Source organism: Myripristis murdjan, chromosome 16, assembly GCF_902150065.1.
Source record: "Myripristis murdjan chromosome 16, fMyrMur1.1, whole genome shotgun sequence".
Lineage (NCBI taxonomy): Eukaryota > Metazoa > Chordata > Actinopteri > Holocentriformes > Holocentridae > Myripristis > Myripristis murdjan.
Window position 1 is genome coordinate 9,061,553 of NC_043995.1, and position 12,508 is coordinate 9,074,060.

Below are 12,508 nucleotides of genomic sequence, written 5' to 3' on the forward strand. Positions count from 1 at the left end.
ACAGTAGACACTGACAGGAAGGACAGGGAAGACAGAGGGGTGATGACATGCAGCAGAGGACCCGAACCTTGGTTGCTGTGATAATAATATGTGGCATATGCTCTACCAGGTGATCCACTGAGGTGCTCCACCTTTTCATTTTTCAAATGTTCCCAAACATGTTCAGTAAGGCTGAAGTGAGGTGACTTAAGGCTCATATACTCTCTGCACGTACAAAAATAAGTACATCTGTTTCAAACAATCGTCACTCCCCTGATACTTTGATGCTTCCTTTACAATGGCATGGAATAAATCCACCAGAGGGCAGCTCAGATTCAAAGGTTTCTGACAGCAACAAACATGGCAGCAACAGAGGAGGTGGTAACAATGTACCTGCTACAAACATGCAAAAGGGGAGGTGACGTTGTAGGCTGTGGTGGTCTGTGAGGCCATTAAATACATGGCAATAGGCTGGAGAATTCCTCTTTATAATATCACCAATGGGAGAAATTTCCTCCTTGTGTCTCATGGATTGATTTCACTTGAGCTGCTGGCCTCACTGCCCCCACAATTTCCAGCGGCACAATCAAATCCATTAGCTTCCTGAAAATGTGCATAAATATGGATGAAATGAACGCAGAGTATGGACAGAGGGTTCCGTCCGTATCCTTATCCGTATTTAATGTTGAGAGTAAACAAGCTTTTAGAGGGTAAAGCCATGCAAGTCAGCACCTTGTTCTTCCTCACTCTTCCAACAGATGTGGCATAACTTTAAAGTGTGTTTAGTTTCATTGTTGAGCTGGATGGTTGTTCTCATGCAAATCTCCAACTCTGGAATAGGCAAAACATCCCACAACTGAGTATCCGCTACTAGGTCTGTTTGTATGTTTTATACTCTGTTGCTTTAACCTCTTCTCACATAAGCTCTTCCATTTAGTTCAAACTCAAATTCAAACAAAAATGTTAACAAGATTTTGGTTTGGAAACTCCAACTCTCCCGCAATTTGTCAGTCGCCTTTCCTCAGTTGACTTTAATTGTATCTTGGTTATAGCTGCTTCAGGTGCTATAAGATATTCAGATATATTTTGGTTTCAAATGTGAATTTTGCAAAGATGTATTTGTATCAGTTCTCCATAATTTATTCCTGAATGAGAACTACCAGCTGTAGTGGTGTATCACAGTCCCCTTGTGCCTGGCAGCTGCCGGGCCAGGCTGCCTCGATGGTCCTTGGGGGCCCCTCCTGGGCTGCCTGCTACCCTCGGTGCTGCAGTGAGCAGGGCTACCACTGCTACTACTGCTCTTTTGCAGTGTAGCATGGTTGGCATCTGGGGGCCTCTAGGGCAGGAAACGTCACTCCAGTACAGGCTGCCTTGCTCGTGGGCTGCAGGCATGGCCAACATTTGGGGTCAACTGGGGTTGACTTGTTTGGTTGGGGTGGGTGGATGGCAGATTGTTCTTGCCTTAGTCTGGTGATGGTTGTACACCAAATTTATTGTATATATTATTATGTTTGTCTCATTTATGCCTGTGATTTCTACACAAACCTGCTGTTTCAATAAAGGGATAAGAAGCTATCAAATGACTGAAAAATGTTTTCATTTTTGATACAAACTGTTCTTGATATGGGCTTTTGGACCTTATATTTATGCCAGCAACTTTTGGTATGGTTAAGGTGTAAGAGTGAGATCTGGTAGTGAAGCCCTAACCTTGACCTTGTTAAGGTTACATTCAGTTATGTCACGAGAAGATAAAATCAAAACCTTTGCTGCAAATAAAACCTTTCCTCACAGCGGAAATGTTCTTTGTGTGATTTGGGTAGCAACTTTAGGTCAACAGAGTTGAAGCCTTTTATATAAAGCCATCCACCTCCACACCATTGCTTTCCATCACACTGTTTCAAGGTCTTACTGCTGCCTGGTTGTTGCCATGTCTCCTCCATGTAAGCCTCTCCTAGCTGCAAAGCAAAAAAAAAGGGAGCACATTACTTTCATTTGAAGACATTGTGCTCATTTCACAAAATTTTGGGAGACAAGGCTGAGGACAGCATGTAGGACAGTGTGTAAACAAAGATTGTGGCTGACAGGGAAAGTGTGTGCATGTGTGTGTGTGCATGTGTGTGTGTGTGTGTGTGTCACTTCAAAAAGGCTTCCTGCAGCAATGGCAATGCGATGACCCAAGATATAATCGTGTGTGTGTGTGTGTGTGTGTGTGTGTGTGTCTGATGTTTTCTGACTGTTTATGTGCACATGCACGTCATAAGTGAGGCTACATGGCTGTTGTAGGATCATTAGTGCAGTGTTTTCAGCTCATTATGTCTGATTTGTAAACAAATCACAGTTTATGTGGGTTTGGTAATTACATGTTACATGAATATTAGTGGTCTCTGCTGACAAATGCACCAACAGTAATGGGTTAGTCATAGATGCAGTAGATTGCATCTGTGAGAAAAAAAAAAAAAAAAAAAAAGCATTTATGGGAGGTATTCATCATGGCAATATAAAGTAGACAGCTCACCCTGCATATGCTAGTTACCTTGGCAACACTTATGTATTGTATTTGATCTTGTTTTCTTCAGCTCCAACTTCAAAACCATCTTGGTTGGCATGCAGGAAATAGCATGCCAGGTGTCCATGCTGAAATGTCATGGCAACAGCCAATGAGTTTAAGGTCACAGGTATAGTGGGAAACAGAACACCATGAACGTGCCACATCTGTGAGTCAAGTTCACAAAGGTCAGCTGTGGAAATCTCACTTACATATAAAGGCCAGTCAGACTCAGTGTGGTCCTTGCACTAAGACTCTGAAAATGGCACCTCGCGTTTGTTTTTCTGCTTGCGTAACATGTTTCCATCGGTGGCTCAGCTATAATGTGAGCTAAAATCAAATTATTATATTGTGATCCAGCTATTACAGAGGTAAGTGTCCACACCAGGGATAAATAAGGGTAACAGTTTTAATTTGGAAGCTAGTATTAGCCAAGCCTACTCCAGTATCATGTTAGTTGTTGTTTCCCCAAGAATCAGAGTTGGGGTTTCTGGCACAGCTTCACCGACTACAAAGTTGCATGGAGAGGGGATAAAGTCTAAAGAGATCAAACCTCCAGCAGCACATCAAGGATGAAGGCTTGTGGCCATCATCCGGGTCAGTTTATCAGTTTTGTTTTCCCAGCAAGCTGAATTTAGAAATTTACCTGCTGGCATTATGACTGTAACTACACTTGCAGTTGGCACTACGACTATAAATACTCAGCACTCGCAAAATTTGATATGTTGGAATGAAGACAACAGCTCAAAATGCCACCACCTTTTTCAAACCAACTGTTGCGTGGCAAATACATGCAGACCTAAATTGGTAAGGTGTGGCTATGAGATGAAACAGAATATTCATACTCATGGCCCTTCCTTGGTTTACCTAATTTTGGCATTTGTCTCAAAGTATTTTATTAGACATTGACATTTTCATATTTGAGGAGGCACAAAAACACATCTTCATTAGCACCCAGTCCTAAGCAGAGAATTCAGTGTAGGCTGAACACATCTTTTTTTTTTTTTTCAAGTTCAAGGTGTTTTGTATGATTTTTTTTTTAAACAATTTTGTCTCTTCTGCTTGTTTATCTGTAGAGGCCAATAAAATTAATGAGTCTACAGAGCAGTCGTTGTTGATTTTATTTTTAAGGGGTGAAACCTGACAGCTAAAGTTTCTATTTTGGATAGTTTTTCCCCTTATTAAACACCTCTGGTGCTGTGCTGAGAATATCTCTCAATGATGTCAGTGAATTCTCTTTTGGCTAGTTTGCTGCGAAATATCAAGAAAATATGATAACAAAAGATGAAGCAGCACCAGAGACGCAATATAAATCACAAATCCAAGGTGTTAATGCCTCAAAGGAGTTTACAGATTCACAGTTTACAGAAATAAAAAAACAAACATCCCCCTGAGCTGAACCTTGTAGTGGGCAAGAAAAAATAATACAAAATCCAAGAAATTGTTATTTACTCTCTTCGGCCCCCTCTCTCTTTAACATTTAAGGGAATACAGGCAAAGTGTCTGCGTCATGGGGCCACAGATGTTTCCTGGGACACGTCCACTGTGCCGACAGCGGCTGAGGTCTGCATATCTCACCGAGCCACAAGGTCTTCTTTCTTTTGATGCCAGCAAGTACACTGAAAGCATGTCACAGTGAAAGCACTGCTTGCTCTTGCAGTAGTTCAACCTCCCAAAATCAGGGTGTTTTCATGAGCAGACTACTGGTTCTCCCTCTGGGTCATTAGCTGTGATTTGCTTACTTTGGGGAAATGCTGAACATGGTGGGTTTCAGCAAAACTTTTTGCTATGATCAACATGTTTGCAAAGAAATTGTCATCGTAGCAGCAGAAAAACAAAGTCGCATTGGTCTCATGTAGTAACAAGCATCTTGCACTTGTTGGGGTTTTTCAGGGTATGTTCATCTGTGCATAATTAGCTTTTGTCAGCATGTAGGACGTCTTTTGGGGTCAGGGGACACATTATTCCCAGGACTTTGCTGCTGTGGCACAACTGGACAGTTCATTAACTACCAAATGCATCAAACTTAAGAGTCTGGGAGGACGGGTCTAATGACAGGAATGATGTATCACTGCCTTGCAAATCCATTGGTGTCCTTATTATTGAACAAATGTTACATTTCTATCCAGGAGAGCAACTTTCCAAAAAGAAAATCTACCCTTTGAATATTTCTCACCTTCCTCTCTCCTCTCCTGTCAGTCAGTACAGATGTGAAAACTGGTTGCGATCTGATGGGTGCAATTAGCAGTCCCTACAGACTAATTGGGAATTTTCGTCTCCTGGGTTTAAAGTCAGTATCCTCTGGCTAGCTGGCCTGCTTGTTACTTTGGTTTACTCAAACACCATGGGAGACTAGAGCAGCATGGCAGCAGTTTATTTGATCACTGCAGTTATATCAAATTAATGTCGCCCTCATCAGAATATCAGTAATTGGTGCCTCGGTTGGCTAGAAAGTGTGGGAAAGCATTTACTGAGTTGCAGCTTTGATTAATAAAACAAATGTGTTATTTATATCACATGTGCCCCACTTGGCCTGCTGGTGGCACTAGAGAGATGGTCATGGGGTCACCAGAATTGTCAGGTTTCATCCTGTAGTCAACATGAATGTTGTCACCAAAATTCAAGGTAATCCACTGGACAGATTTGGATATATGGCCCCCTGGACCAAACTGCTGACCAACTGACTGATGCGGTGACGTATAGGCCCCAGCTGAGCAAAGATTAAAGATCAAGTACATTCTACACAGGATATAGATCAAAATAAGTGCATTAACAATAATAAACTAATCATAAACACCATGAATAATTTCTCTTTTCTTTAATAATGGGCTACACTTGACCTATAAGCTACTTAATGCACATACATAATTATTGTTGCTCAAGTATTTAGAGAAGGCCAGTATAGCAATGTCTGAGGTGTAAATCTCCCATTAACCACACTTCCCAGTAAAGTTTTGTTTTGGGAGTTAAAGAAATTGTAAAAGTCATATGAATGTCGGAACATACAGTTTCCCATGTGTATTTTTCTGTATATTGTCGGGGAAAAAAATCGAATTAAACTTATTAGCAAGTAGACAAATGTGCTTTCTCTTTATTTTAAAGTATAGAGTACTACAGACAAAATATTTTTCATCATAGGTATTAAGAGTACAATCAGCTAACATTTTAATGATCTTTTAAATGGGACCTCAGTATCAGTAGGACCCCATGACACCACTGCCCGAGAGTATATTAAGATTCACAGACATGAATATGAATGTTCACAGACATGAACATGAATATGAAAACCTTGAAAACCTGAATTCAAATGTCTCAGATGTCTCAGCCATCAGAAAATTAAATGATGTATTGTATTAAATGTATCAAAATGTGGCTCAAGGTGAAGGCAACATACACAAATGATATCTTTATTTCCATCTGTCCATCAGACACAAAGCCGCTATATTTCATCTTTTAAACTACAACCCTGTGTCCTCCAGTCACAACAAACCAAGTTCAGCACTCAGTGGCAGTGAAGGGTCAAGCTAGAGGATTGCTCCAGTGCAAGATCCTTTCTGAAACATTATCTTTTGTGCCATTTTGAGAGTATAAGAGTGGAGAATGATAGAAAAAATGAGAGAACAGGTTACCTTCAAAAACAGGGCATGAACTAAATCCAAACCCACAACATTTGAAGCACTTTGTACTGAAATCTTCTGAGCTCCTGAGCCTGCAAAACCATTGCCACAGCCTCATTGTTCACATGTCCTTTCTGCAGTGAATCAACTTGAGAGAGACAAATAAGCGGGCTAGCTCAGCTCATTTGAGCTTTACAGGGCTTCCAGTATTCTGTCTGTGACGTCTGCACTGATCTTTGGTCCCCTTCTGTCTGTTTTTTCTCTCTCTCTTGCTCTCTTTCTGCCAGCCTTCTCCCTTATCAGCCCTCAGTAGGAGGACACCGCTCAGACAAGCACTGTTAAACAAAAGCCACCATTATTCTTTCAGTCCAGGCTCAGACACATTCAGTATATTTTGGGTGATGCTCAGGTTTGGTGCAAGACCATGAGAGAGATAAGCTACACATCAGCTGATGGTAAAACTCCCACAAAAGGGTACAGACAGACATTTCACATTTGTTATGATACAAAAATGTTCTGGTGAAATATTAGTTTATCAGTGGTGAGCTGTGACATTTAGAATAGTTTCACCTTGAAAGATGACAAAAGATCCATGTTTAGCTACATGACTTAGAGGAAGTGGCTCTCACTTTACCCACACACACTTGTAACATGCTGACCAAGTGACCATGGAAAGTTGGACCCCAATTACCATGGCTTCTCTGGTCAGAGGGGACATGCTCTAATCATTATAGGATGACCACTGTGAATACATGAACCCACTGGCTGTGGAGTGTCTGTGAACTGTGTATTGGACCACCATGAACATAGTTTCCTGTCAAGTTGTGTCCACACTTGAATCCACCATTCGGCACCGGTGCTCACTAAATGCATTCAGCGCATATGAAACCCTGCCTAACTAATCATAACAGCCAAATTGACTCAAAACCATTGTGATCATTTTCCAGCAATTAACATCGGCATAATGCTGTGTCCACACCATATGGTATTTACAGTATGCATAAGTGCCAACATTTCAGTTTTAAAATACAAGAGTTTTGTTTTCAGCAGGGGGATGGGGGTTGTGGGGGTTCAGGGCAGGGAGGGATAGCACGTGCATAAGTGGCCTAGAAGCTGGCCCAACTGTCTGTGCAGTGAACAGCTGTGGACACGCGCCTTGAAACAGCATGTGGGTATCAGTATGTAAATCACTTTGTGGCTTGCCAGGTTGCGGTGACAGATGGGTTGAAATTGTATGCGGTCTGTGGATTGCGTATGCACATTGTGGTTCATGGATGATCTGGCAACTTGGGTAACGTGTGCCAAGCAAAAACCTATGGATTTGCGTATGACAATTATCCATAATATCCATAAGTTTGAGAGTTTCCTGTGAGAAACAACAAAACAGAAGGGTGGCCTTGAAATACCAGCGAAACAGGGGAAAATGGGACTATTGGCAAGTATATGTATGCACAGACTTCTGACTTGTAAACAGCGTTCACATCAACGTCCAACTTGTAATTACAACTAGGAATCTAGCATTTTTCTGAGAGCTTTGATATATCCAATTAGGATGTAAATAAAGCAGAAAATGATGACTGTTCAATGTAATTAAATACAAATTAAACACTACTTTCATTCTGCATGCTTTTTAAACTAACAAACTCACTCTATCTGTCATAAAACTGGCAAATTAACAGCTTATTAGTGTTACATCTTGATATGGACTCAAAGAACCGTAACATTACCTTACTTTACTTTCCAGCTGACTGAACACTTGGAGGTTGTATTGATGGGAATCTTTCCGATTTCTACCTTCTCTCCTACATTACATGAATGTGGCATAACATTAACACCAACACTAAGCTTGCCGAGGCATTTTTGTGTACAGAAGTGCTGTATGTAATTCATTTTGGCAAATCATCTATCCCTGTTTTTAAATTGTTGGACAGTGGCCATGGTATATGTGCAGCAGTGCTCACACATTAGTGGAGGCTCCAGAATGCATTCATGCTTAAATGTTCATGCTTTAATGTTTGGACGATTTGAACGTGTGTTTCGAATAAGACCCACCACAATATGATGACTTCTCACTTCATACTCACTTTGTGCATTCTTTGTCAAAAAAATAGCAGATTGTTATTATTGCTTGGAAACACTGATATGGAAAAGCTAGCTGTATCACATCAAAGAAAACAGCGCAAAAAAATGCATTACTATGTGTCTGTGTGTGTGTGTGAGTATGTGTGTGTGTGTGTGTGCGCGTGTGACAGCAGAGGTAGAATTTCCAGTTGGTCGTGTGGTAGATCACAGAGGTCGAAGAACAGAGAGATCTGGCACACATACACACACACACACACACACACACACATGCTGTGAATTTGACAAATCCTACAATATTGCGAGTGGCTGACGGGCGGGCGCATGAAGCAGAATGTGTTAAAGCCTTGTCTTCATTAGAGGAGCACAGCTGCTGGAGTGTAGCGATAGACTTGACAACCTCTCTGACATTTTAGTCAGTGTCCAGAAAAAGCCTGCAGCCTTCATCTGTGCCTTAAAGAGGAAATGATCTGAGTGGAGCAGCCAGGTGTGAACAGGAGCGAGAGGTGACTTCATATGACTGTTGGGAGTAGGTCGACCTAGTGTCATTTGTCTGGTCATCATCCATCTTTCCATGTAGTGTTTCATCCTGCTTGTTAGTTTTTAAAGAAGCAGGGTTACACTGCTAGCCAGATATAGTAAAACGTAGCCTGCAGAGAGATAATAAATGTGTTGGAGGAGAAGGCTGCGCTTCAACAGTGTGATTCTTAGTGGAGTGCTAAACCTAAAATCCAATGGGCATATTCTAAAATGAGAAAAGATAACACATCTCAAATTTTCAAGTCAAAGAGGACAAAATACTCACATTTCACCTGTTTATTTGGCTCACATCACATTAGAAAAACACTTACATTTTTGAGCACAAAGCCTTCATCAAAACGTTTCAGGTTGACAGGTTCACTGGTGGCTCCTGCAGGGTGCCTGCATCTAGAACCATGGAATAAGAAAGTGATTGGCTCCCAGATAATTGGCTCCCATTCCCAGCTGCGTATGAACTCTGCCCTTGTATAAATTGGCTCATTGAACTGTAAACCCAAAATGCTCTGATGAAGGTTTTGTGCTGCAACACAGAAGCATTTTTCTAGTGTAAACTCTTTGTTATCTTTTTAAAATGAAAAGCCGCCCTCTCATCTTTTGTGGTGTAGGAATGGCATAAGAAGTTTGACGAGCATTCCTTTATATTACATTTATCTATTAATCAGTTTCCTTGTAGCAGGCTGGGCTGAGATGCAAATTAAGCAATTTAAAGTCCCCAAGTCCTGTCAGAACAGCCACTTTCCAGTGACACTTGAGGAAGATCTGGATCTGTGCCATGGAAAATTAATCATCCAACCGTCAATTTACCTGTCACTCTCATCCTGTATCCTGACACTGGGGGCTATATTCAACCCAGTTGTCAAACCAGAATATCATTGCCAAGCCACTTTTATTGCACACCCTGATGCCCTTGATCTTATCTAGGACCTTATCTTGGAGAGAGATCAGAACTAGTTGCAATATTCAAATTCTGGTCGATTGTTTGTGTGGTTTTGTGTTTTTGTACACCAGTGAGGAGTAATTTCACTGCATTAAATTACTATTAGCTGCAAAGGTAAATAGAGTAAAAAACAAGATTCTTTACTGCTGTAGCACTTGCAGTGATACAGTTTAAGGACCAACCGTCATTTATTTAGTCATTTATTTAGTCATTTATTTGCCAAGTACAGCAAATGCAGGTAATTAGACTTGGTCAGTCAATGGCAACTGGCACTCATGACTCCACATATGGTTTCAGGTGAATTCTGATATTTCGTATTCAACTTGGCCCCATTTTTTTTCCACCTTTTTGGGTCCAAATGACTGATAGGCACAAAAATTTTTGGAATTGGTTCATTTTTGAGCGAGAGCGTTTCAGCCGGCATCTGCGAAATAGGCTGCAATATAATCACACGGGGCAAGTTCACCTGACAAATTACATCCTCTAAAAGTGCTTATTTTGCCACTGACAGCTCCATGTTGTCATTCTAAGTGTCTGACCACATTATGGTAAAGATCCCTACAGAGACAGACAGTGTTAACTTTACGTCCACTCTGTTGGCAGCAGATCTCTCCGCTGTTGGACCAACATTTTCCTTAGGTAAAAAGTCTTTGGTGCAGGATTTCCTCTCCTCCTTGGCTGATAGCTGTAATCCTGGTCAAAATGGTCCAGATGGGTAGGAGTGTTTGGATCCATATGTAGCACAATTAACCCAGTGGGTCCCTATTCAACAAAGGTAGTCCATGAAAGCTGTGCAAAGTGTGGTGCGTGATTTTGTTGGCAAAATTTGGAAAAGCACTGGCACAAATCATTGTTTCTTTTTAATCTTTTAGGTAACACTCAGCTGTGTTTTCTGTACTCCAAAACAACAAACTCTTCCTCTGTGACTCCTCTGTCCAACTCCACTGTTGTCTTCCTGCAGCACCTCACCTCACGAAAGATTTCAGAATGAGACTTCTCCTTGAGCTACACTTGTGTTAAGGTAGTAGACACACATCCATCTCTGTAGGGATCTTTTCCATAGTGTTGTCAGACAATTATAATAACAATCTGAACCTGTCAGTGGCAAAAACAAGCACATTTAGTGGATGTAATTTGATATGCGTAAATGCCCCGTTTGATTACATTGCAGCCCATTTCACAGCTGCCGGCTGAAATGTTCTCACTCAATACTGGACCGCTTTCAAAAAAATCCTGTCCCTATTCAGTCATGCACTCAGAAAGGTACAACAATAGGGCCCAAGTTTTAAAATACTGGAATTATCCTTTGAATTTCCAAGGCTGTAAGTTCAAACCTCACCTGGAGCAGGACACCTTCATTCTGAAAACATTATGCCAGCCAACATCAGGCCAACATGAAGCTGAATAAAAACATGTATCAAGAAACTGGTGAAATTAGAAGTGGTCTGCAAGAGAAAGATTTTGTTGTTGTTGTTGTTGTTGTTGTTGTTGTTGTTGTTGTTTTTAACATACATAATATGCTTGCTATAGGCTTAATATGTAGATGTTGTTAATACATATCGGATGCATGCTGACCTCAACAGTGAACCAGAAGCTTTTGAAAGAAAACCAGATAACTACTGTCCTGTTTTTCTGTATCACAGCAGGTACAGTGGGCTAACATCTCATACTATGCTGGATTTTTATTAAAAAATGTAATCAATTTGGCATCACAACAAATAACCTGCTCTCCTGAGAAAGCAAGCATGATACCATCGCACTATTCATCCAGCACATATTAATTTGTGTTTTTTTTTCTCAGTTTGTTTCTTTTTCCCTCTCTTGTCTTCTCAGGGTGTGCATGCTTACGCTGCTTGAGATTGATGTGAAAAGGTGTGACAGCCTCATACATACATGAAAAGGCATCAGCGAAAACAAGACTTGAAGTCCCAACCTGAAAATGAGGCAAGCGGAATACAGAATGAGTGTTTCCAGGCATATTGCATCGCAGCATCTCATCCACCAACTGCCTCCGGTGTGGGAACGAGGAGGATCTTAATGATCTCATGCGGCTCTTGGGCAGCTGCAAGGATTAAAAAAAGAGCAACACACACAGAGAAGACATTGCCATCATTGGGAGAAATGCGCCGTATGGACAGAAATGCACAATAAAATAAAAATAGAATAAGATAATACAATATTTTGCTCTTGTAGACTTGAAATCACCTTTTTGGATGATTAACAGATGCATTTTTATTTCTACCGCTGGCCATAGAGGATGTGAGAGCTTGTTAGGCATGAGTGGGAGGAGTGTGGCTATAGATGTGATGAAGACCTCTCCGCTACACATTGAAGATTTCATCCAGGTACCACTGGTAACCTCTCATCCCTTGAAGCTGTGGTTTGAGATCAGATATTGTTTGTGAGGTAAAAAGACAGCAGGACCATAGGACAGGAAAAAAATATAGGCTTATTACATGTGGATTTTTGCGTCTTACATTAATCCCTCTCAATCTCGAAAGGTCTTGGGAAAGGTCAAGCATTGTTTTTGGAGAGGAGTACACAGAAAGAGGGTATGAAGCTTTTTTTTGCTGTAAACACAAACAGTCTCACTGTTCTCCTGTATAATGGCATAAGCACACAGCTAAAACTCAAGATATTTTTATATTTAAGCATCACTTCACAGGGTGCTGCAGTTATTAATGAAGATGTGTTTGAATTTCATCCACCATCCGATCATCCTCTTCTTGCTGAGCCAGTTGTCAAAGGGAGAGGCTTTTCTATCTCTGAGACTACCCGAGACAGATTATTAATTTTCTATTCAATTCACAC